Genomic DNA, 8,828 nt, shown 5'->3' with positions numbered 1-8,828 from the left:
TATGTTAGTTGACTACTTCATATGAGTTTCTAAGTTTTTTATGGCAACTTGCTATTGTGTCTCCAGGCTTCTCATGGTGACTTAATGTTATGCCTCCATATTTTTAAGTATAGTCTTAATAGTAGACTATGTAGTCATCTAAGCTGTGTATAGCTTGGAGATCATATCCTCTAATTTGTTAAACTTTTCATCAATGTTTAGATGATTATTGGGGTAGAGCCAAAGGTTGCTCGAATTTCATTTGCTTTGTGCTTGTCCCCCACTAAAAGTTTGGGTAGTCTTTCCAACCCTCATTATATATGTGGATAAAGGGGTTATAGGGCCTTCCCTGTCTCCTCTTATTTTGGATAGCATCTATATAGTAGGTCTCTGCAACTTGATTGCCATAATTTTCCTGCAAGTAACCATAAGATGCATCAGTAGAATTAATAGGAACATAATAATTAGGAGTAATAACATTAGAAATTAAGTTTTGAATATTCCTATTAAGGTCATCTAATTGAGTAGTAATGATAGAGCTAAATTCTACTTGATAGGCTTGGACCTTCCTCCTATTGTCCCCTTTCTAACATGAGTTTCTAGTAAGGCGCTTATAGATGAGCATCATCTAATTTGTCATTCTCTCTCCCTTATAGCCATCAGCAACTATGTCAACCAAATTATAATATGTCATCATCAACCCCTTATAAAATTTGTTAATGATCACGAGGGGTGCAAAGCCATGATGAGGGCATTGTTTCAACAAAGTGTTGTATATCTCCCAGGTCTCATGGAAAGGTTCTCTAAAAAATTGCAAAAAATTAAAGATCTTGTCACGAAGCTCTTCAATGTGAAGTAGTGAATAGAACCATGATATAACATCAGACACTTGTTCCTAGTAGTAAGGGAGTCTTCAATTAGGTTCAAAAAGCCACTCACTAGCATAATCATGAAGGCAGCAAGCAAAGTAGCACATATGAAGTTCATCGTCACTTAGCTAGTTGAAAGAGAGCATAAAGACAACATAGAAGAACTTCTTAATGAAAGCTAGAGCATCTTCAGATGGCCTACCATAGAATAATGGAAGGCTATTCAAATAATAAGTCTTGAGCTCATAGTTTCTAGCTTAGGTGTCCAGTCGAATGTCTAAAAGGCTAGCAATTACATGAGGAATACTAATGTCCCTCCATCGAGGTGTAGCAACTAGCACATGATCCTCCATTGGTGTCTCACTATTAGAGATTTTCTTTAGAGACTTTAATTGATCAGAGTTTTCTTGCTTAGGTTCCCCTTAATTTTTCATGTTAATCTTGCACAATCATTCAATTTCTTTATTAGTAGGAGTCAATTCAACTTTAAAGGATTTCTTAAAGTGTCTAGTTTGCATAAGAAAGCCAAAAAAAAATTAAAAAAATGAAAAAAGAAATAACAAAGTGATATATCTTCCCCGACAATGACACCAAACCTTGATCAAGCTCTTGCAAGTGCACGAGATCAATATAGTAATAAATCAAGAGTATTTTGGGTCGAACTTAAAGTAGTGATCTTGGTTATTTAAGAAATCAAATAAGGATTTTTGAAAAATACTTAATAATTAAATAAATAAAATAAACAAGAAAATTGATAAAAGTGATGAGAACAATAAATCAACCAATCAAACAAGCGCTAAGGATCAGGATTCACCTACCAGAATGGATTATTCTAATGCAGTTAGTTATCTTCCTTTCTTTTATGGTGACAATTGTTTTTAAGATATTATAATTATCTTTCAGTGTATTAGGATGTATATAGTTAGAGTTAAATCTAACTCTCACTAAATTCTATTCTTTAAGCAAACCATGAAGCTATGATATAAACTACCATAAACTCCTAAATTATTTCTAATTTAGTCATATGCATCTATCTTTCTAGGCCTAAATAAGTTCTTCACCTTTCAATTCATCAAACTATCTATAAGCAAATTATATACTGGTCAAATATAATAAGTAATTAAAATAAGAATGATAAATATAAAAGCAAAGATAAATTTCATGGACAAAAATTATTGTTCAACAAACAAAACAAATAAAGAAACAAAATTCATCCCAACCTATTTCCTACCCAAACTGAGAGTTTAGCAAGAATGCATAGAGTTAAAACTATAATCTCATATAAAAGACATCAAAAGAATCTAAAGAAGAATAGAAGAGAAAATGCTCCTAGTTCGAAAGATTCCTTCGGACTCTATAATATTCCTTTTAGCCTTTAGATTTGAGATTGGATGTGTTGAGAGGCTTTTGAAAGGTTTATTTATAATAAATTTGACCTTTATAAGCTTAGAATCTATTCAGATCATGCATTATCTTATTAGATAGGAAAAATCATTCTAAGGTCCCATGGAAGCATTCAAAATACGCTGAAGTCCCATGAATTCATCAAATAACTACCAAATCCCTAGGGACTTAAGGGTAAATAAGTCTGAAAATGAAATTACTAATTTGTCCTCTACCATTAAAAAGGAAATTTTGCTTGAACACATATCTCATGAAACCCATGATCAGTGATACTGAAGATTGATATATATCCATGATTCTTGATCATGCTAGGGTGATTTTCACTTCCTCATATCTATGATTACCGCACTTGTCTTCATCTAAGCGAGGTAGGAGTGTTCATCCACAACTGTAGTATTTCATCGACAGAAAAAAATATAGTGATTGTTGAGCAAGTAAATGATTTCTTATGCATTAATGATTTTATTATTGTTTAAAGGTAGGATAATGCTTTTTGGGTTTACCTAGGATCATTTGATTTGCATAGCTAATGGGTATGGATTTATCTGGTGTGATATTGATACATTAAAAAATATCTAATACGAATAACTCTACATGTTGTCAATAGTGTATTCTTGTGTTACCAATATGCCATGGATAGTTGTCGATACACTGTATTGTGCAAGATGACTTGTAAGAATTCTTATGCTACTTGAAAACATGTATTATGTTATGTTTTTTTTTCATATAGGGGACATTTTATATATTATTTTCAAACATGTGATATAAGCTTATTTTGTTAAAAAATCTCTATTATGAAACAACATTACATCTTATCAATAGTGGTTGAATGTGTTGTCATTATGTTATGTGTAGTTATCAATACACTGTGTGTGGTGTAGGTTGACTTGTAAGATGGCAAGTTCTTCTGGAGAACATATATTATATTTTTTTCATATAGGGGACATTTTCAAAATTATGACCAAGGAAGTATGCAATATGTTGGGGGCAGTGTTAGAAAAAAAACAATGAAGGAACGGACAACTTATGAGGAGTTGACTAGAATGATATCATCAAATGAGTAGCACATACATGCTCTTGTTTAGCATGGCAAATGAATGGAATACCTTATACACATGCATGTGCCACAATCAAGCTAGTTTATGGCAATGTGTACAATTTTGTGGATGAATGTTATATGCCAACAACATAAAGTTGGTAACCACACATGACTGTCCATGTCCATAAGCATTAACAATGACAAATTTATTAACCCAAACTTGCTTGAAGCTACCAATGACTATAAGGCTTTCGGGTAAGCCAAAGCATAAAAGAAGGGAATCTCGAATCCAAAACAAAAGGGTTTATCATTATGCAAGATGCCATGAGACTAGTCATCCCTCCAAGACTTGCAAAAATCCTAATCCATGCTAGAAAATATCAGAGACAAGCGTACTTTTTTGTTTATGTAGCTGGAATTTTTTTTTTGTTTATTGCACCTAATGTATTAGCACTTATCAATGAAGAATGCATAGCTTGTCAATGAAGTGATAACTTGTAGTCAATGGCCAATGGCAAGTAGTCAATAGGTTCTTATAATTGATTGATTTTTAAAGGGAATAACAGCACCTAATATATTAACACTTGTCAATGGCAAATGCATAGCTTGTCAATATAATGATAACTTATAGTCAATAGCCAATGGCAACTGGTCAACAGATTCTTATAACTAGTTGATTTTTAAAGGGAATAACAGTACTTAATGTATCAGCACTTATCAATAGTGAATGCATGGCTTGTCAATATAGTGATAACCACTTCTCAATTGCCAATAGCAAATAATCAATAGATTCTTATAACTTGTTGATTTTTAAAAAAAATAATAGCACCTAATGTATTAACACTTGTCAATGATGAATGCATAGCTTAGCTTATTAATATAGTGATAACCACTTGTCAATTGACAATGGCAAATAATCAACAGATTCTTATAGTTTGTTAATTTTTAAAGCGAATAACAGCACCTAATGTATCAATAAAGTGAAAACCACTGGTCAATCACAGTTTGCCACTTGTCAACATTTAATTAATAAAACAAACTATTTGCCACATTTACAAACTTGTAATCATAATTTATAATAACATTGTCTATGTTAACTACACGAAATGGGCTAACTATATAAAAGGACATGATTATCAATAAACTTATATCCTAAAGTTCTATCAATAATCTTCTATTTTCTCCTCTTCCTTTCTTGGGATCTTTCTAACAAGGGCATGACTTCGTGCTCCTTCACGTTATTACAATGACTCAATAGCCACCACATGAATTATATCTTCTGCCTATAGAGGTCATCTTGCACCACAAGTCAGTCTTATAAGGTACAACATAAATATTTCAACAAAAAAAGCTTGTATCAAATGCTTGAGAATAATATATAAAATGTCCCATATATGAAAAAAAAATTTAAAACATAACATAGTACATGTTTTTCAATAGTATAAGTATTCTTACAAGTCATACTGCACAATACAGTACATCGACAACTATCCATAGCATATTTACAACACAAGAATACACTATTGACAACATGTAGAGTTATTCGTATCAGATATTTTTCAACATATCAATGTCGCACCAAATAAATTCATACCCATTAGCTGTGCAAATCAAATGATCGTAGGTAAACCTAGAAAGCATTATCCCACCCTTAAATAATAATAAAATCATTAACACATAAGAAATCATTTACTTGCTCAACAATTACTGTATTGTTTTCTGTCGATGAAATACTGCAGTGATGAACACTCTCACCTCACTTAGATGAAGACAAGAGCGGTAATCATAGATATGAAGAAGTAAAAATTACCCTATCATGATCAATAATCATGGATATGCATCAATCTTCAGTATCGTTAATTATGGGTTTCGTGAGATATGCGTTCAAGCAAAATTTTCTTTTTAATGGTAGAGGACAAATTAGTAATTTCATTTTCAGATTTATTCACCCTTAAGTTCCTAGGGATCTGGTAGCTATTTGATAAATTCATGGGACTTCAGCATATTTTGAATGCTTTCATGGGATCTTAGAATGATTTTCCCTATTAGATATGATGATATCTTATTTAAAATATTTAAATTATATTTTGTTCTTGTTCATTTTCTCTTGTCCGCGCTCGGTCGTGCATAATTCATTCCCATTTGTGCGCGGCAAAAAGGAAGGTGGGGGACTCTCCTTCACTGCACACTCGTCCGCGCGCAGTAGTGGATCCGTTGAGCTTGTCTGTGCGCGGACATTTATAATTCCAGGGGAACATTTCATTTTATTTTTTTTTACACGTAATCTTTCGTCATTTTCTCTAATTTTTACACGTAAAAAATCACGTCCAGTACTTCGCATCTCCCATAATCTTTCATCTTTTTCTACACACGCATGAGACTTGCTACTTCCTTCCTTTTCCTTTTATGATTATGTATTATCTTTTTCTTTCTTTAATTTAACTTGTTATTTTTGTTTTGAAAAAAAAAAGAATATAAGTAGATTTTGTATCAAAATTCCTTTTTATCTTATAATTAATTGATAGGAGGAAAATATATAAATATTAATTAAATAAGTATAGAATATTTATAAATTTAACCAAATAAATTCAAAATCTAAACTTATTTATTAGTAAAATGTGCACTCATCATTGTCTAAACAGTTAGTATAGAAATAAAATATGTTAATTTAATCATGAATGGCCTAATCACAGCTTGAGTACCACGTCATCATTAGAATTTGAACTAATGCGTGCTTCAATCCAATTTGATGATTGGTTTGTTTTTGTTTTTTTCAATCTATATATGCTTGAAAGTCTTGTTGATTGATGTTAGGGAGAATTACTTTAAGGTCCTGCTTGAGACAATTAATTACTCTCAAATCTATTGACAATTAAGCTTAGGAGAATGACAACACATATCCGCTTACCTTAGGAGAATGACAATAATGTGTTATAATTCTCCTTAGCTTAATTGTCAATGAATTTGAGAGTAATTGATTGTCTTGAGGGACTTATATATAATTCTCCCTTGATTTTTTTTATGAATAATATTAATAATTAAAATAATAATGAACCACAGTTAGAAAAATGTAAATTAGTTAGAGATCGTTTATACCTCTCTAAAAATTTAAATTAGAAAGGAATGTCGATTTTGTAACTAGCATAAAATTAGTAAAGAAAAATTGTGAATAACTATCAATTCCTTTTTGAAATAAAACAATCAGCAAGGAAAATAATGTGAAACTATCAATTCCTCTCTAAAATAAAATAATTAATGAAAAAAGTGAGAGACTGACAATTTCCCTCTAAAAGAAGATCATTAGTGAGGAATAATTTTATCTCTCTAAACTAGCAATAAAAATAGTAAGAGACTGTTAATTTCTCTGTAAAATAAAATAATTGATTAAATAGAAAAATAGCAAGGCATATTTATTCTCCTCCAAAATAAGAAGATTAATGAGAAATCTAGTGACGTACTTTTTATGCCTCTCTCAAATAAAATAAGTAGCAGGAAATTTTTTCACTTTTCTAAAAGTATATATTTAGTGAGGAAATTAGAGAGGCATTTCTTATGCCTCTCTAAATAAAAAAAAAATAAGCAAATTGATTTTATGCTTATCTAAATCAAGATGAATAGTGATATATTTTTATATATTTTTTTATTTCTCTTTATAGAAAATTATTTTTTCTTAATATTTCTTATATTTTTAACATAAAATTCTTGTTTTTCTCATAATTTTTCCAGGGTAAAATATGTGTTAGGTGCCGGCCTTATTCATTTCTTTTTCTTCGTGTTTATTTTTTATTTTTTTACTACTTTATGTTCATTTCCCCCCCAAAGTCTCCAACACAGGGCAAAAAAAAAAAAGAATTTAAATCTTTTGAAGTTGAAATTGGTGAATTTCGGTGAAGTTTTCTTTTTTAAAAAAATAGAGGGAATATTTTACATTTTTAAAAAATATTAAAATGAGTGAAAATACTAAAAAAAACCTTCACAAAAATTCACCAATTCCAACTTCAAAGAATTTCAATGCAAAAAACAACCTCTCAAAGGCAAACACTCTGTAAGACTAACCTAACTCACCTTCACTCTATCTCTTTCAGTCAACTGCTATCCTCTAGTTCTCTCATGACATTATTGATGCCTTCTTGATTCCTTCTTATCTGTTCATGCCGTTTCCAAAAAAATTTATTATATTGACGCAGTATTGAATTTTTGTTATATTATTCTAATTAGAAATTGGAATGGATGATTAATTGTGTGGCTACATAGGAACCAAAAGTGCCAAAATTTGCAAATTTTGAGGGATTTGTTAAAATAAATTAATTATTTTGCGATGAAATAACAAGAAATTTAAAATCAAAATAAAACCATTAGCGAGGAATATAATACCTCACTAATCATGTCTAAATATTTGTTCTTTTAGCGAGGAAAACTCGCAAGGCTGGAGTCCCTTGCTACAATAGTGAGGAGCAGCAAATCTCCTCATTAATTTTTAGCTAAAGTTAGTAATACACAATTGTGATTAGCGAGAGATCGAATCCCCTAGTAAATTAGCAAGGGAAAATGTTTCGTCACTAAAATTAGCAAACTTGTTTTTTGCAATGAAAATAACAACTTGCCAACTACCATTTAGCGAGGAATTTTTTTCATTTAGCGAGAAATTCGTCCCTCCCTAATTTAAATTTCTAGTACTGAGCATGCTCAATTAGTTTCCTTTTATATATATATATATAACATAAATAAAATAAAAGGTAAAATTATGGTTTATAATTTTTTTTTTGAAGCAAAGCAAATAGCAAATTATACTACAGTAAAAAGATTAAGATTAGAGTCCATGGAGAAAAGCTAAATATTGAAAAGAAAAGATCAGCATGAACAAGCTTTATATTAAAATGCGAGAGAGGCTATAGTAGGGAAAGTGTATCCTTGAAGACTAGGTTGGTAGAGTCCAAATGAAGCAAGTCTTGGGTTATGATAAACTTGTTGACGCAATTCAGTTGCAAGAAATTAAATTCAATATGATGGCTGCTGCATAAATTTTTAAAGAAAATTATATCCCCTAGAAGAGAATTTGTTACCCAGAGATCCTATCAAATTCACAAAATGTTCAAATCCCAAATCATGATAACTTGTAATAACAAGTTATAAATGCCTATTGCCCAGTTGTTAATGCTCTTTGTTAAATTGTAAATGCATAGGATTTGAAATTTGAGTGTATTTTGTGAATTTCATGGGACCTTTTGGTAGTAAATTCTCTTTTGTGAGACTTAGGTCTAATTTTCCCAAATTCTTAATCCACTAAGGTTAAACTCTGAAAGAAAGGAGGTAAAAGAGCACAGTGTATTGAGCGCGTTTCCTGATAGAGATGGTGTGCGAGGTTTGAGAACCTTGTTGAATTAGGATCAAACAGCGAACAACATTCTTGCTTTTGTATTTTTTTTTTTTTTTACCCAAATTGTCCAACCATTAGTGCTATTAACTGATGTACTAAGCCTACATGAATTATGATGAAAATTAAAGGAAGTGACCTGAGGGTTCCAATTACGTGTGTT

General features: G+C 30.9%; 1 non-coding gene across 1 annotated transcript; it reads left to right on the top strand.

Moving 5' to 3' along the window:
- Positions 1-716: 716 nt before the first annotated feature.
- LOC129287342 (small nucleolar RNA R71) lies at positions 717-823 on the top strand. Its single transcript, XR_008587662.1, has one exon. It is a non-coding gene; the product is annotated as a small nucleolar RNA R71 (small nucleolar RNA).
- The last annotated feature ends 8,005 nt before the right edge of the window (positions 824-8,828 follow it).

Source organism: Prosopis cineraria, unplaced genomic scaffold (assembly GCF_029017545.1).
Source record: "Prosopis cineraria cultivar Desert tree isolate PC_DT_omini unplaced genomic scaffold, ASM2901754v1 PC11, whole genome shotgun sequence".
NCBI classification, from domain to species: Eukaryota; Viridiplantae; Streptophyta; class Magnoliopsida; order Fabales; family Fabaceae; genus Prosopis; species Prosopis cineraria.
This window is presented reverse-complemented; position numbering and strand designations above follow the sequence as displayed.